Source organism: Phyllobates terribilis, unplaced genomic scaffold (assembly GCF_046119375.1).
Source record: "Phyllobates terribilis strain yellow unplaced genomic scaffold, ASM4611937v1 Scaffold_3__8_contigs__length_932513732, whole genome shotgun sequence".
Taxonomy (NCBI): domain Eukaryota; kingdom Metazoa; phylum Chordata; class Amphibia; order Anura; family Dendrobatidae; genus Phyllobates; species Phyllobates terribilis.
In genome coordinates this window covers 844,091,389-844,109,639 of record NW_027362763.1, presented here as the reverse complement: position 1 = coordinate 844,109,639, position 18,251 = coordinate 844,091,389, and positions in this window count along the sequence as shown.

Here is an 18,251-nt window from a genome sequence, read left to right as displayed (position 1 = left end):
CCTTGATCCAAAGGTGGTGCTATCGATGTCGGACAGCGTTCAAGACCAGCTGATGTTACCACCTCCAAAGAAAATGATGACCTGCCAATCACGCTGGCTGTTGCGGGTAAAGAGGTGGCAGGTCTGCGCCCCAAAACAGGTGTGACTGCTGTCCCCCCAGTCACAGAGGATGAAGAGGCCGCGGATGCACAAGATATGGCAGACGGTGGTTGGCCCGGCCGGCTAGGCCGCATTGTAGCACACTGAGCTTCCCACTGCAACTTATGCTTCATGTCCATGTGCCGGTTCATGCATGAAGTACTCAAACTATGTATTTTTTGGCCTCTACTTAGCTTTTGCTGACAAATGTTACAGATAACACGAGTTGGGTCATCTTTATCGATCTGAAAAAATGCCCAGGCTATGCAAGGCTTAGCACCCATGCGACCTGAAGAGCCACCACGACTTGTGGTGAGAGGCAGAGTTGTGTTTGAGGATGCAGTTGTTGACGTGCTTCCAGTACTACGTCTCTGTCCAGGAAGGCGCAACCTGACCTCGTCGTCACTAGCATCTTCCTCCACCTCCTCTGCTGACCTCATCTCTTGGCTGACTGTGGGTTGACAGTAAGTGGGATCTCCGACCTCATCATCATCACCCTGTGCGTTATCACACCCGTCGTCCTCAGAGCCAACCTGTTCCTGCCCTGACAAAAAACTAAAGTTGTCGCTCCAATCAGGTATTTGAGTCTTATCATCGTCTTCCTCATTGTCTCCACCAACAGGAGTTACAGTTTGGGAATGAGGGTCTACATTATGGTCAGAACCTTCTGCGTCTGGTCCTGGATCCGACTCATAAAGATTCTGGGCATCAGTGCAGATCATTTCCTCGTCTGGATTCACAGAAGCGCTGGAGTCGACCTCTGATTCCCAGGCTATAGTATGAGTAAACAGCTCTGCAGACTCAACCATCTGTTCTACCTCATACTCAGACGGGCAGCTGGAGATTTGGGAGCTGTGAGGAAGCAAGTGCGATTGGGGTGACACCTTTGAGGACTGGAGTATTTGTGATGTTGAAGTTGATGTGGAGGAGAGCCCACTTAAAGGAGCACTTGATATCCGTTGAAGCACCTGCTGTTTTTGTGCCTCATCTGGAATTTGTAGCGATTGGCGTGGCCGTAAGAAAGGGATCTTATCACATTGTCCGCTAAAAGAAGTAGACATTTTAGTTTGGCTGGAAGATGGCCTTTCTTCTGCACCTACCCCACGGACACAACCTTTTTTCCCCTTCCCAACACGCCTATTCCCCTTTCCACCAGCAGCAGGCCTTTTTCCACTCATTTTGGTGGTTAACTAATTCACAACTCTGGAGTTGTTTGCACAAAAAAACAATGGATGGTAACCGAGCAGAGCTGAGTGGCCAAACTGTGGTATTAGGCCAAAACTATTGGCTGGGTTAGATGCAGAAAAAAATTATTTTTAATTTGCAACCTGATGGAGGTCAGTATAGATGGACTAATAGACCAAGTCCCACACACCGCTAGAAGCCCAAATATTTTTTCAGAGCTAGATGCAGAAAATTTTTTTATTCAATTTGCAACCTGATGGAGGTCAGTATAGATGGACTAATAGACCAAGTCCCACACACTGCTAGAAGCCCAAATATTTTTTCAGAGCTAGATGCAGAAAAAAATTATTTTTAATTTGCAACCTGATGGAGGTCAGTATAGATGGACTAATAGACCAAGTCCCACACACTGCTAGAAGCCCAAATATTTTTTCAGAGCTAGATGCAGAAAAAAATTATTTTTAATTTGCAACCTGATGGAGGTCAGTATAGATGGACTAATAGAACAAGTCCCACACGCTGCTAGAAGCCCAAATATTTTTTCAGAGATAAATGAAGAAAAAAATTATTTTTAATTTGCAACCTGATGGAGGTCAGTATAGATGGACTAATAGACCAAGTCCCACACACTGCTAGAAGCCCAAATATTTTTTCAGAGCTAGATGCAGAAAAAAATTATTTTTAATTTGCAACCTGATGGAGGTCAGTATAGATGGACTAATAGACCAAGTCCCACACACCGCTAGAAGCCCAAATATTTTTTCAGAGCTAGATGCAGAAAAAAATTATATTCAATTTGCAACCTGCTGGAGGTCAGTATAGAAGGACTAATAGAACAAGTCCCACACACTGCTAGAAGCCCAAATATTTTTTCAGAGCTAAATGAAGAAAAAAATTATTTTTAATTTGCAACCTGATGGAGGTCAGTATAGATGGACTAATAGACCAAGTCCCACACACTGCTAGAAGCCCAAATATTTTTTCAGAGCTAGATGCAGAAAAAAATTATATTCAGTTTGCAACCTGATGGAGGTCAGTATAGATGGACTAATAGAATGATGCTATGCCCAAAAGATTTTACTTCACTAGGTGCAGTAAAAAAATTGGTATTCTATACACAGGTGGTATATCTTGCAACACAGATAGGCTACTCCACTGACTAACACACTCTGCAATAGGCCAAAAAGGATTAGCTTTGCTAGATTCAGCCAAATGCTGTGAAAAAAACTTGCACAGCACTGGCGCAGACCTGCCTGGCAAAAACTGATAGGAACTGATGTAACCTAGTCCTGAAAAGGACTCCAATTACAATTAGTCTTTACTCCCACAATCTATCTATTTAAGAGCACAGACCTGCTTGATAAAAGTCGTAGGAAATGCTGTAACCTAGTCCTTAAAAGGACTGCAATCACAACTATTCCCTACTCCCAAGCTATCTGTATATTTGTGCGAAAATTGGCTTGAAATTAACAAGGTATAGCGCACACAGCAACAGCGGTGCCGTCTAACACGCAGCTGCAGCAGTGAGAAAATGGTGGCGAAGGGGAAAATGGCTTGGTCTTATAGGGCAAGGACATGTGACATACACTGCCAATCACACATGCCCTTGCTTGTGTGAAAAAAAGCACTTCGCTCCGTGTGTGCGCTGCTGATAGGCTGACAGATTGCACCTCCCCACTGCAAATGCGGGAAAGAGAAAAAAAAATGGAGATCTTCATTGTTCCTGCAGAGATCCATCCCCTGCCCCTCCCCCCGCCCCGCTGTACACTCAAACTGCGTATTAACATTAATTTTCATCATTACTGAGAAAAAATCCAGTTATGATTTTGGTGCACGAACAGTTATCGAACATAACCTCGAACAGCTGAATTTTTCTCAAATTGTTCGTGTTCGCCGACCGGCTCGAACACCGCCCAAAACAGCTCGAATTTGAGATTGGCGAACAGTTCGAGTAGAACAACGCTCATCTCTAGTCATCAGTAAGGATGGAGGAGAGACCACAGCCACTGTCTCCAGAGACCACCTGAAGAAGTGTCCCGAGCAGCTACAAGGTGCTGAAGAAGACCAGGATATCCTTCAACCCACAGAGGAAAAGGAAAAAATTATCAGTACCGTACTCGGAGACTTTCCCCGGTCCTGGACTCAAATCAACAATGCAGTCGTGGTACCCGTCCTCACCTTTCTCCAGCCCGCCCCTCAAGGGCCAACAGAAGAACAGAGAGTGTCGGGAGAGCAGCCGGCCCAGGAGGCAGAAGAATCCATACCAGCAGCCCAGGAGAATCAACCCTCTGCTAGTAGTGAGCCTGCCATGCCCCTAGTAAGCCAAAGAGTATGCAGGAAGCTGCCAGGCCTACCCGCAACACCTTCTACACCCTGTAGTGCAGAGCCAGATAGTGGGTTACGTAGGTCCACCAGGAGCACTAGAGGACAGATGCCCGCTCGCTGGAGAATCTAAAATGTAATGTGAATTTGCTTGTAAATTGCAAAAGCTGAAAATGGTTTATGTTTTTGTTGCCTGTTTATTGATTATGTTTCTCTAGTTACCCTGCAGGTTTATTTGGACTGACAGGTTATGGACGTTGAGTAACCGGAACTACATTGTAAATAGTTGCACTTTGTGCCTCTTGCGAAGACGGCCACGGAAGAAAAACCTATCTGGCGTGGCCTCGTGTGGTCCAAAGTAGTTCGCTCCGCCTTGCAGCCACGCCCAGGGCCAACGTTTGGGGTTTGCTTTGGACAGGTCCCCTACTCTGTTCTAAAACTTCACCTTGGGTGATATGGACACCCGGTTACGGAAATGCCGTGACCATCAAGACAAAATGTACTTTTTCCTGTTATTGTTTATACCCTTGTATTTGTGTTTTTCTTAAAAATGTGTTTAGTCCCAGAGTACTAAATTTCACTAGGGGGGGAATGTGGCACCCCAGGGGTCTGGTTACCACAGTAATAGAAATATTACGTCTGAGAGCAAGTGGGAGGTTTCCTGGTCAGGAGCCCTTAAACATGCAACACCTCCTGTCCCAGACCAGATGGGGGAGGAACCTGCCCTATATAAACTGGATCTGGGGTGGGGTTAGTCAGTGAGAGCCTGCACTTAGTTCCAGACACAGGGAAAGTAACAGCTAGGAGCTCTGTAGGAGCCAGGAGCTGAAGACCAGGGACTTGAGCTAAGCAGAGTTCGTCCTGTCTGAAGACACTACGACCGGACTCAGGAGTCCGAGGCTGTGAGGACTTATATATCCAGCAGCAGAAACCAGCCGACAGGGGATTTCAGGTCCTCTGGCCATAGGAAGCCCGGAGGCTCAGTCGCACACAAGGGACCGGTACCGCCATCGAGGAGCGGAAGCTACCAGAGCGTCCAAGTCACCAGCCATACGGGTGAGCACCACACGGTATACTCAGGGACGTGGGCTACTTCCACTCGCTTACAGCAAGGTAGCCAGGAAGAGTGCAGATAGACGAGGAGGCCTACAACTCCACCTGGCCAGGGGAACTACTGTTTGTTCACAGACTGACCAGGCCCCTTATGCTAGCCAGTACTCCCGGGAGGGTCTGTCTTATCATCATCAGTAAAGACCCTGAACTGCACTGCAAAGACTCTGAGTCGTTCCTGCTTCACCCGTGCACCATCACTCCCATCGTCCACACTCACTGCCCTGAGGCTATACTCCTCCCGTGGGGAGTTGTCCCATCCTCTGCTGTGCACACCACACCAGCCTCAGCGGTCTGCCTCGCAGCGGCGGTACACCCTGACCGCAATCCACGGGTGGCGTAGTCGGACATTAAATCATAAAAACCCTATAAAAGACTGCCACTGGTCTGACCACCCTGAGCCACGGACCGGGTCACTGCCACGGAGACTACAACCCCCAGAGACCCGGCTCCGGGTAACCCACACACGTGCACACACGGCCCAGGGGGTGCGTCACATGCATTTCTGCATATTGTATATGCCATGTAACTTTTTCCGCTGTTTCCTGAATATTAATGGGGAGAAACATACAAAGAGAAACAGTACAAATCGTAGAGATGGTTGATAAAAATTATCCATATTGGATACTGCCCATCTAAGACTATGTAATTAGCTAGGTCATCTAGTATAATTGACAACAAAGGGGGAGGTGGACAGCCCCCAAACAGATAGACCAAGACAACATAATTATGAATGTACAAAAAATATATATTTTATTATTATTAAAAAACATACAAGCGAGGTGAATGAATAACATACATGGGGATACACAAGTGGACATCCCTGGAGCACACTGCCAAAGTATTGTGTACACCGCACAGTATTGTGTACAAAGACATATAGAGGAAACTGAGTAATAATTATAGTAGGAATCTGATCCTGTCTAAAGTCCTCATATATATCGGCTATCAGAAAATACAGCGAGCGGTCATCAAAAACCTATGCATGTGCATACTGATGTCTACCCATTGCAAGCATAGGTAAATAACCTGGATAGTGTGGGGACCGCTGTGTAGAGACAGACGCCGGTGTTCCAACCCCGACACACATTTCGGAAAAGTCTTTCTCAAGGAGTGTGCAACACAAGTGAAGAGAGGGTCATATAAATAGGGCAAACACACCAATAGGACCTGCTAGAGTGGGTCATTTGACATCGCCAATCACATGGTAATCAGCTGACCTGAAGTACCCATCGCTAGAGCATAGTGTATACCCAGAGATGCCTAGCGCCGCCAGGAGATGATGCATGTGACGCTATGGCAATGAGGACACGCGGCGGCTGCGGCATCACCCGGATCCACGGGGCATCCAGAAGGAACACAGGGAGAAGATGCCACATACCGGCGAGCATGCAGAAGTCAGGGAGGACATGCGTACAAAGGCAGGCAGACACATGCTGAGATGCGCCTACATTAAACAGCATATTGATAGGTGGTACATGCAAGAAATGGAGGAAAAAATACAGTACAAGTGGACAGAATGGAGGACATCAAAATGTACATCAGTAATATCAGTATGTAAACAGTACTAAATATATGACTCAAAAGCATAAGAATTATTTAGCTTATACAGAAAGCATACATATGGCAATTAGAGATGTATATTATATTATCTTATTTTACTATTATGTAAATTACGCAATTATCATATGTACAAATACTCCACTGCCAATAAAACCGTATGTGCAAGGATAAAGATCAATATGGAATATTAGCAATTATAAAGAAGTACCTAACCATAAAGCATTATGTTCCATATACAGTATATAATATAAGATGACACTCACAATTAATATTATTACCATCATAATATAACATATAATATGTCTCGTGAGCGGCCCAGGATCAATAAGCAATGGGGGATCTCAACACAATGTCAGCGTGCAGTTGAAATCCAGTTCCAGTGAGGTCATACATGAGCAGCGGGTCACACACAAATGAACATAGGACCTATATATGAAAACAAAACAGTAAAAACCACATAAAAGCACATAAAATGGTGGCTCAGTGGTTAGCACTGCAGCCTTGCAGCACTGGGGTCCTGGGTTCAAATCCCACCAAGGATAACATCTGCAAGGAGTTTGTATGTTCTCCCCGTGTTTGTGTTTCCTCCGGGTTCTCCGGTTTCCTCCCACACTCCAAAGACATACTGATGGGGAATGTAGATTGTGAGCTCCAATGGGGACAGTGCCCATAATGTCTGTAAAGCGCTGTGGAATTAATGGCGCTATATAAGTGAGTAAAAAAAATTAAATAAATAAATAAATAAAACAACAACCACAGAGAATCACCACGTATGTAAGGGGATCATATGGACAGCAACATGATAATCACAAAAATGGTATAAAGCTCAGATTTTCATTGAGTCCATTGGGATGAACAGTATTCAAGGTCCAAATCCACCTGGCCTCAAGTTGGGCGAGACGTTTGGACACTTGGCCACCTCGGATACCAACGGGAAGACTGTCAATCCCTTTCACACGCAACAGATTGCCATCACATTGATGTTTGAGTTTAAAATGTCGCGGGATGGTTTTTAATGTACAGTTAGGTCCATATATATTTGGATAGAGACAACATTTTTCTAATTTTGGTTCTAGACATTACCACAATGAATTTTAAAACAATTCAGATGCAGTTAAAGTTCAAACTTTCAGCTTTCATTTGAGGGTATCCACATTAAAATTGGATGAAGGGTTTAAGAGTTTCAGCTCCTTAACATGTGCCACCCTGTTTTTAAAGGGACCAAAAGTAATTGGACAATTGACTCAAAGGCTATTTCATGGACAGGTGTGGGCAATCCTTTCGTTATGGCATTCTCAATTAAGCAGATAAAAGACGTGGAGTTGATTTGAGGTGTGGTGCTTGCATTTGAAAGGTTTTGCTGTGAAGTAAACATGCGGTCAAAGGAGCTCTCCATGCAGGTGAAACAAGCCATCCTTAAGCTGCAAAAACAGAAAAAACCCATCCGAGAAATTGCTACAATATTAGGAGTGGCAAAATCTACAGTTTGGTACATCCTGAGAAAGAAAGAAAGCACTGGTGAACTCATCAATGCAAAAAGACCTGGGCGCCCACGGAAGACAACAGTGGTGGATGATCGCAGAATAATCTCCATGGTGAAGAGAAGCCCCTTCACAACAGCCAACCAAGTGAACAACACTCTCCAGGAGGTAGGCATATCAATATCCAAATCTACCATAAAGAGAAGACTGCATGAAAGTAAATACATAGGGTTCACTGCACGGTGCAAGCCACTCATAAGCATCAAGAATAAAAAGGCTAGACTGGACTTTGCTAAAAAACATCTAAAAAAGCCAGCACAGTTCTGGAAGAACATTCTTTGGACAGATGAAACCAAGATCAACCTCTACCAGAATGATGGAAAGAGAAAAGTATGGCGAAGCCGTGGTACAGCTCATGATCCAAAGCATACCACATCATCTGTAAAACACGGCGGAGGCAGTGTGATGGTTTGGGCATGCATAGCTGCCAGTGGCACTGGGTCACTAGTGTTTATTGATGATGTGACACAGGACAGAAGCAGCCGAATGAATTCTGATGTATTCAGAGCCATACTGTGTGCTCAGATCCAGCCAAATGCAGCCAAACTGATTGGTCGTCGTTTCATACTACAGATGGACAATGACCCAAAACATAAAGCCAAAGCAACCCAGGAGTTTATTAAAGCAAAGAAGTGGAATATTCTTGAATGGCCAAGTCAGTCACCTGATCTCAACCCAATTGAGCATGCATTTCACTTGTTAAAGACTAAACTTCAGACAGAAAGGCCCACAAACAAACAGCAACTGAAAACCACCACAGTGAAGGCCTGGCAGAGCATCAAAAAGGAGGAAACACAGCGTCTGGTGATGTCCATGAGTTCAAGACTTCAGGCAGTCATTGCCAACAAAGGGTTTTCAACCAAGTACTAGAAATGAACATTTTATTTACAATTATTTAATCTGTCCAATTACTTTTGGTCCCTTTAAAAACAGGGTGGCACAAGTTAAGGAGCTGAAACTCCTAAATCCTTCATCCAATTTTAATGTGGATACCCTCAAATGAAAGCTGAAAGTCTGAACTTCAACTGCATCTGAATTGTTTTGTTTACAATTCATTGTGGTAATGTCTAGAACCAAAATTAGAAAAATGTTGTCTCTGTCCAAATATATATGGACCTAACTGTAGATACATCAGTTTGTTCCACTGCTGCATTAGTACCTTGTACGTGTTGTCTTGAGCTGGCGTTTGGTATGGCCAACATAGATGAGGCCACACGGGCATGTGGCATGATAAATTACGTACCGTGTTTAGCAATTAATTGATTTGTTGATTTTATAAATTTTTGTCCCACTGGAATCACCAAATTCACTGCATCTATCTACATTCAGACATGCAACACAGTGTCCACAGGGAGAACAGCCATATCGGGTGGTAAATTGATCCAGAAATGTAGGTCTAGACTCGCTCATATAGTGACTCCTCATGAGTCGATCACGAAGGTTCTTGAAGCGACGGAATTTAATTGATGGTTTTTCGGGTATGATTTTAGCTAAGATTAGATATTGGAGCATATACAGCAGAAGGGAGTGGCCAACACTGAACAGCTGAGATCATCAAAGCAGGAAAGTTCCAAAAGCTCTCAACTGAACAGATTAACCCCTACACTGCTATCAGAAACTTACACTGTTTAATATGATGGGGAAGTAACATAGTAACATAGTTTTTAAGGTTGAAGGAAGACTAAGTCCATCTAGTTCAACCCATAGCCTAACATGTTGATCCAGAGGAAGGCAAAAAAAAACCATGTGGCAACACTAAGCTCCATATTGGGGAAAAAAAATCCTTCCCGACTCCATACGACAATCAGACTAGTTCCCTGGATCAACGCCCTATCAAGGAATCTAGTATATATAACCTGTAATATTATACTTTTCAAGAAAGGCATCCATGCCCTTCTTAAATTTTAATAGTGAATCACTCATTACGACATCATGCGGCAGAGAGTTCCATAGTCTCACTGCTCTTACAGTAAAGAATCCACGTCTGTGATTATGATTAAACCTTCTTTCCTCCAGACGTAGGAGATGCCCCCTTGTCCCGGTCTCTGGCCTCAGAGTAAAAAGATCAGTAGACAGGTCTTTGTACTGTCCCCTCATATACTTGTACATAGTAATAAGATCACCCCTAAGCCTTCTTTTTTCCACAGTAAATAACCCCAAGTGTAATAACCTGTCTTGGTATTGCAGACCCCCCAGTCCTCTAATAACCTTGGTCGCTCTTCTCTGCACCCTCTCTAGTTCAGCCATGTCTTTCTTATACACCGGAGACCCGAACTGTACACAGTATTCTAAGTGTGGTCGCACTAATGACTTGTATAGAGGTAAAATTATGTTCTCCTCATGAGCATCTATGCCTCTTTTAATGCATCCCATTATTTTATTTGCCTTTGCAGCAGCTGCCTGACACTGGCCACTAAAAGTGAGCTTGTTGTCCACCAATACACCCAGGTCCTTTTCAGTTACAGTTTTGCCCAGTGTTTTACAATTAAGCATATAATTATACATTTTGTTTCCTCTGCCCAAGTGCATTACCTTACATTTATCCCCATTAAAGCTCATTTGCCATTTATCAGCCCAAGCTTCTAGTTTACATAGATCCTCCTGTAATATAAAATTGTCCTCCTCTGTATTGATTACCCCGCAGAGTTTAGTGTCATCTGCAAATACCGAAATATTACTCTGTATACCCCCTACAAGGTCATTAATAAATATGTTAAAAAGAAGGGGGCCCCTAATCACTGTAGGAGTATGTGAAATCAGGCCCCGCGGTCTTCTGGCCCCTCTCTATTGCAGTAAACTTGTGACAGTAGAAAGGCAAAATGAGCTATTGTAAGTACACAGTGCCATATAATATCATGATTGCTATATTAAGAGGATAAAAACTTTGATAGGAGGAGTACTATTTTAATTGTATCACCTGTAAATGTTTTTCTTTTATAAAATCCTGTAGCAAAATAAATATAACATTAAAGGCACAAATACACATTAGACTAAAGGTGAACGAACCCACTATTATTGTCAGCATTGGCAAATGGCTTAATCTCCAACTCCCACAACAGATGATGGGATGAAAAGGATTTTGCCATAAGGATTGCAATGCCAATCCTTTTGTTTGTCAGGGACAGTCTCACATCTCCACTTGGGCCAGCTCATGCGACATCTGCTTCTGTCAATTTATTACTACTGTTCGTACGTACTGTTGCCCCTTTATAAATCACTGGTGAGGCCACATCTAGAATATCGGATACAGTTTTGGGCTCCTTGTTTTATAAAGGATATTTAGAAGTTAGAGTCAGTTCAAAGGCGGGCAATTAGATTATTACAAGGAATGGAAGGCCTCTCATATGATCAGAGGCTGAAAAAGTTGAGATTGTTTAGGTTATAAAAATGAAGCCTCAGAGGGGATCTCATTTACATGTATAAATATATGTCTGGTCAGGACAATTGATAAGCACATAACTTATTCCTTCCAAAGACCATACTAAGGACCAGGGGACACTCATTACAGGTGGAAGAAAGGCGATTCCAGCAGCTAAACAGGAAAGGGTTCTTTACAGTCAGTGCAGTCAGACTGTGGAATGCCTTACCACAAGAGGTAGTAATGGCAGACACTATAACAGCTTTCAAAAAAAGCCTGGATGTTTTCCTCGAGTCAATACACATAACATTGAGGGTGACATTTAAATTAGACAAAATGTAGAATTAGGGGAGGAAGGTTGAACTTGATGGCCGGTGCAGACTCTGTGAAGCCACAGATGCTAGTGTGACTGGGATTTGAGATGCAAGCCAGTCTTGTAGTATGGGTGGTGGGGTGCTGTCCAGCAGGAATATTCAGCTGCCTGTTGTTACCAAAGGGACAGCATCATACCCTACTTGAACTTCCTACATACTTCTGGGAAAGGCCAGTTATAGATTATACTGCTTAGACTTACTCCAGCTTCACAGCTCTTACACAACCTGTTTATACCTCTCCTTGACCTCAGCCCATGTTTTGATTCTACTACATTACAATTCTCTACCAGATCGTAACCTCTTGGTACTGACCTGGCGTGCTGACCATCCTCTGCCAGACCGCTCTACCAGCCAGTAGCTATTCTGAGGATGTAATCTAGATGGCCCTGTGTAAGTACAAATCAATGTGTAGGGGTTAACGGTTGAAGGCCTGTTTTTCTCTGGAATCTAATAGATTAAGTGGTTTGCCCAAACCCTGTCCCTGGAATCCCTTTTAAGATCTGCCAGCCTTCGACTGATAGTGTCACGTGTGTCAGGTGTAATAGACAGTCGCTCTGGATCTAGCAATAGAAGGTCACTGAGCTTGGCATTGCAGACACCTTCTTAATCCTTCTTCCTTAAGGACACAGCGATGACCTCCCTCCTGCTGCCGATTGACACACCGTTGCATGGGAGTTAAAAACCCTCAGTTTGCTGCAGGCAATCGCCGGTGATACTTCTATGTACAGGCTTGAAGCACTAGCAGTCGGATAGCGTCTTCTCTGGTGCCCTTGGAGGACAGTTGATGTTACTCCTCTGATGTTTGCTCAAGCTAAATTAATCCCCTTTGTTTGTCTACCTTGTTGTCTTTAGTTTGTAGTGGGGCCTAACCAATGCTCACCCCTCCCCCTCCCTATCTAGGACCAAGCTCTAGGGTCATCCAGGGTTAAGGGTCCTGCTCGGCGATAGTTATGGAACCTATATAGGGACGGTAGGGTAGGCAGGGTGATATTAGATCTGCCTAGGGGTCTCCACTCCCCCTTTCCCTAGAGTTTAGGCTTCCTCCCCCTCTTCCCTTCGTGGTGCACTTAGTCTTTTCCACACCTTGCATGACAATTAGTGCCCCAATTACAGACATAAGTTCCTGTCAGAGGAGCAGAGCAGTCTTTTGACTGAAAGCAATAATTTTACTACATTGGGAATTTCAGAGCAAGCAGAATATTGCTGCTTCAATTCGAAGATTAAGAGGAAAAGAAAAGAAAAAAAGCAAATCAAGTTATATATGAGTAATTGCCATTATTTTACTTTTACAATCTGTTCACCTACTATACATTTTACAGAACCACTTAAAGGCTATTCACTTTTGCCACCAAATCTAAAATGAAATATGAAGCAAATTTAATTAAGAGATTTAATTACAAATGTTCTATTTCTTTCTGACTTCAGCTTCTATAAATACTTATATGTTTCCATTGTAACAGACAACAAGCTAACTCTGTAGTCTGATCTCTCTGTCATATTGCCTTTGATTTGTCCCTCGCTTCTTGAATACCAAATGTATGCATACTTACAAACATTTGCAGCACCAAATTTAGGTCATTTAAACTCAAACTGCTGATGGGTTTGTTTCCTGTGTGTTACCATGGATAGTTATAGCCCTGTATAGAAGCTGTAGACACACAACAGAATATTTTTTATAACTAAATTGATAGTTGCTTCTTTTTTAACTCAAGCCATGTTCACATGATGCGTTTACAATGCGTTTTGCTGTGATTTTTGAAAGCACAGAAAAATTACATTGCTTTTACCATGTTTTCATAACATTGTGGATTACAAACACATTGCAAATGCATTGTGTGAACACAGCCTTATTGTGCATTCATCCATTAAAAAAACAGACCTGTAAAGATACACTGCTTCGGAAGAAAATATCTTTTATTTAAATGTTCACTTCAATGCAGATCCAGGATCTAACAGACAAAAGGCAATACATTTTCTGATAACAATTCCATATACACTGCTCAAAAAAATAAAGGGAACACTTAACCCCTTAACCCCCGAGGGTGGTTTGCACGTTAATGTTAATGACCAGGCCAATTTTTACAATTCTGACCACTGTCACTTTATGAGGTAATTACTCTGGAACGCTTCAACGGATCCCCCTGATTCTGAGATTGTTTTTTCGTGACATATTGTACTTCATGACTGTTGTAAAATTTTTTCGATATCACTTGCGTTTATTTGTGAAAAAAACAGAAATTTGGCGAAAATTTTGAAAATTTTGCAATTTTCAAAATTTTAATTTTCATGCCCTTAAATCAGAGTGATATGTCACACAAAAGAGTTAATGAATAACATTTCCCACATGTCTACTTTACATCAGCACAATTTTGGAACCAAAATTTTTTTTTGTTAGGGAGCTATAACGGTTAAAAGTTGACCAGCGATTTTTCATTTTTCCAACAAAATTTACAAAAACATTTTTTTAGGGACCACATCACATTTGAAGTCACTTTGAGAGGTCTTTATGACAGAAAATACCCAAAACTGACACCATTCTAAAAACTGCACCCCTCAAGGTGATCAAAACCACATTCAAGAACTTTATTAACCCTTCAGGTGCTTAACAGGAATTTTTGGAATGTGGAAGAAAAAAATGAACATTTAACTTTTTTCACAAAAATTTTACTTTAGACCCAATTTTTTTTATTTTCACAGGGGTAACAAGAAAAAATGGACCCCAAAATTTGTTGTGCAATTTCCCCTTGGTACGCAGATACCCCATATGTGGGGAAAAAGCACTGTTTGGGCGCACGGCAGGGCTCGGAAGGGAAGGGGCGCCATTTGACTTTTTGATTGTAAAATTTGCTTCAATAATTAGTGGACGCCATGTTGCATATGGAGAGTCCCTGTGTGCCCAAACATTGGAGCTCTCCCACAAATGACCCCATTTTGGAAACTAGAACCCCCAAGGCACCTATCTAGATGCATAGTGAGCACTTGGAATCCCCAGGTGCTTCACAAATTGATTCATAAAAATGAAAAAGTGTTTTTTTTTCACTTTTTCATTTTTACGAATCAATTTGTGAAGCACCTGGGGGTTCCAAGTGATCACTATGCATCTAGATAGGTGCCTTGGGGGTCTAGTTTCCAAAATGGGGTCATTTGTGGGGGAGCTCCAATGTTTAGGCACGCAGGGGCTCTCCAAACGCAACATGGCGTCCGGTAACAATTTGAGCCGATTTTCCATTCAATTTGTTCCCTGACACCATGTCGCGTTTGGAGAGCCCCTGATGTGCCTAAACAGTGGAGCTCCCCCACAAGTGACCCCATTTTGGAAACTATACTCCTCAAGGATTTTATTAAGGTGTATAGTGAACATTTTGAACCCAGAGGTACGGCACTGAATTTGATAACATTAGGCCATCATTGTGAATAAGTTGTCATTAGTCTTGAGCACAAGTGCTCGCTACTTGAGTTTGCATCGGGTACTCAGTTATGCACCATGTACAGCGTGTGCTCGAGTGACATGCTCGAGTCCCTGCTCCGCATGTTTCACGGTTATTAGACACCCAAACAAAAACATGCGGGGATCGCTCGAGCATGGCAGGCAATCCCCGCAAAGTTTTTTGGCCGCGAAGCATATGGGGCGGAGACTCGAGCATGTCACTCAAATACCCACGATACTCAATGCATAATAGAGCACCCGATGCAAACTCAAGTAGCGAGCACTTGCACTCAAGACTAGTCGCCATATCGTCATCTTTTTTTCTTACTTTTGAAAAAAATCCCAACTCCATCACAACCCTAACCCCAAACCCAGCCCTAACCCTAGCCCAACCCTAACCCTAGCCCAACCATAACCCGAGAGTTTATTTTTTACGCCGTTCCTTATGAGGTATAAGTGATTAGACGACCTTATTCTTCGGGTCGGTGAGACTACAGCGATACCAGAATCATATGGGGTTTTTATCACTGACAGCTGTCACACACTAAAAGACGCATTTTCTGTAAAATCTAGTTTTTGCATCGCCATATTTTCAGAGCTATAATTTTTCCAGATTTTGGCAGACAGTCATGTGATGGCTCGTTTTTTGCGGGGTGAGTTGACGTTGTTAATGGTGCCATTTTCAGGCACGTGAAATTTTTTGATCGCTTTCTATTCCGATTTTTTGGAGGCAGAATAGGCAAAAAACAACAATTCAGGAATTGTTTTTTTTTTTTTTTTTTTTTTTTATTCTGTTCTGCGTGTGGTAAAATTGATAAGGCAGCTTTATTCTTCGGGTCAGTACGTTTACATTGGTACCACATTTATATCGTTTTTCTATGTTTTGCACTTTTACATAATAAAAGCAATTTTATAGAAAAAATAATTTTTTAGCATAGCTTTATTCTGAGAGCTATAACTTTTATATTTTTCGGCTGATGGAGCAGTATGGTGGCTTGTTTTTTGGGGGACGAGATGACGTTTTCAGTGGTTCCATTTTTATTTATGTTTGTCTTTTTGATCGCGTGTTATTCCATTTTTTGTTTGGCAATATGATGATAAAGCATTGTTTTTTGCTTCGGTTTTTATTTTTAATTTTTACCGTGTTCACTGAAGGGGTTAACTAGTGGGACTGTTTTATAGGTCAGGTTGTTCCAGGCGCGGCGATACCAAATATGTATACTTTTATTGTTTTTTTTGTTTTTTTTTATAATAATATTTATTGATGGGTACATTATATTTTTATTTTTGGTGTATTTTTTTTTATTTATTTTTTTAAATATTTTTTATTTTTTATTTTTTTTCACTTTCTGATAGTTTTTATACTTTTTTATTTTGTCCCACTATGGGACTTTCACTTTTTTTATTCTGATCGCCTGCATGGCACAGGAATGCAGCACCATCCCTGTGCCATGCAGGCTGTCAGCGCTGGACAGGGAGAAGATTGTTTGGAGATGCACTGCGCATGTCCAAACAATCTTCCTGCTGTCTGATGACCCGGATGTTGTCATGACGACATCGAGTCGTCATGGCAACATCTTGGAAGCCACGGCATTCAGCGCTGGAGGCCGGAAGAGGAGGTGAGTATCGGCGATCACCTCCCCTTGCCTCCACAATGCTGCGATCAGCTGCGATCGACTTCGATCGTAGCATCGCGGGGGTTAATGTGCTGGGAGCGGTGCGTGACCGCTCCCTGCACATAGTACCGGGTGTCAGCTGTGACAATCAGCTGACACCCGGCGGCGATCGCGCCCGCACAGCCTGTGTGCGCGCGCGATCGCCATGACGTACTAATACGGGTCTGGCTCTTAAGTCCCAGGGCACAGACGCGTATTAGTACGTCAAATGTTGTTAAGGGGTTAAACAACAGAATATAACTCCAAGTAGATCAAACTTCTGTGAAATCAAACTGTCCACTTAGGAAGCAACAATGATTGACAATCAATTTCACATGCTGTTGTGCAAATGGAATAGACAATAGATGGAAATTATTGGCAATTATCAAGACACCCTCAATAAAGGAGTGGTACTGCAGGTGGGGACCACAGACCACATCTCAGTACCAATGCTTTCTGGCTGATGTTTTGGTCACTTTTGAATGTTGCTTGTGCTTTCACACTCGTGGTAGCATGAGACGGACTCTACAACCCACAGAAGTTGCTCAGGTAGTGCCGCTCATCCAGGATGGCACATCAATGCGAGCTGTGGCATGAAGGTTTGCTGTGTCTGTCAGCGTAGTGTCCAGAGGCTGGAGTCGCTACCAGGAGACAGGCCAGTACACCAGGAGATGTGGAGGGGGTTGAAGGCAACAACCCAGCAGCAGGACCGCTACCTCTGCCTTTGTGCAAGGAGGAAAAAGAGGAGCACTGCCAGAGCCCTGCAAAATGACCTCCAGTAGGCCACAAATGTGCATGTTTCTGCACAAACGGTTAGAAACCAACTCCATGAGGGTGGTATGAGGGCCCGACGCCCACAGATGTGGGTTGTGCTCACAGCCCAACACCATGCAGGACACTTGGCATTTGCCACAGAACACCAGGATTGGCAAAGTCGCCACTGGCGCCCTGTGCTCTTCACAGATGAAAGCAGGTTCACACTGAGCACATGTGACAGATGTGACAAAGTCTGGAGAAGCTGTAGAGAGCAATCTGCTGCCTGCAAAATCCTTCAGCATGACCGGTTTGGCAGTGGGTCAGTAATGGTGTGGGGTGGTATTTCTTTGGTGGGCCGCACAGCCTTCCATGTGCTCGCCAGAGGTAGCCTGACTGCCATTAGGTACCGAGATGATATCCTCAGACCTTGTGAGACCATATGCTGGTGCGATTGGGCCTGGGTTCCTCCTAATGCAGGACAATGCCAGACCTCATGTGGTTGGAATGTGTCAGCAGTTCCTGCAAGATGAAGGCATTGAAGCTATGGACTGGCCCGCCCGTTCCCCAGACCTGAATCCGATTGAGCACATCTAGGAAATCATGTCTCGCTCCATCCACCAACGTCACACCAACGTTGCACCACAGACTGTCCAGGAGTTGGCGGATGCTTTAGTCCAGGTCTGGGAGGAGATCCCACAGGAGACCATCTGCAACCTCATCAGGAGCATGCCCCGGTATTGTAGGGAGGTCATGCAAGCACGTGAAGGCCACACACAATACTGAGTTTCATTTTGACTTGTTTTAAGGACATTACATCAAAGT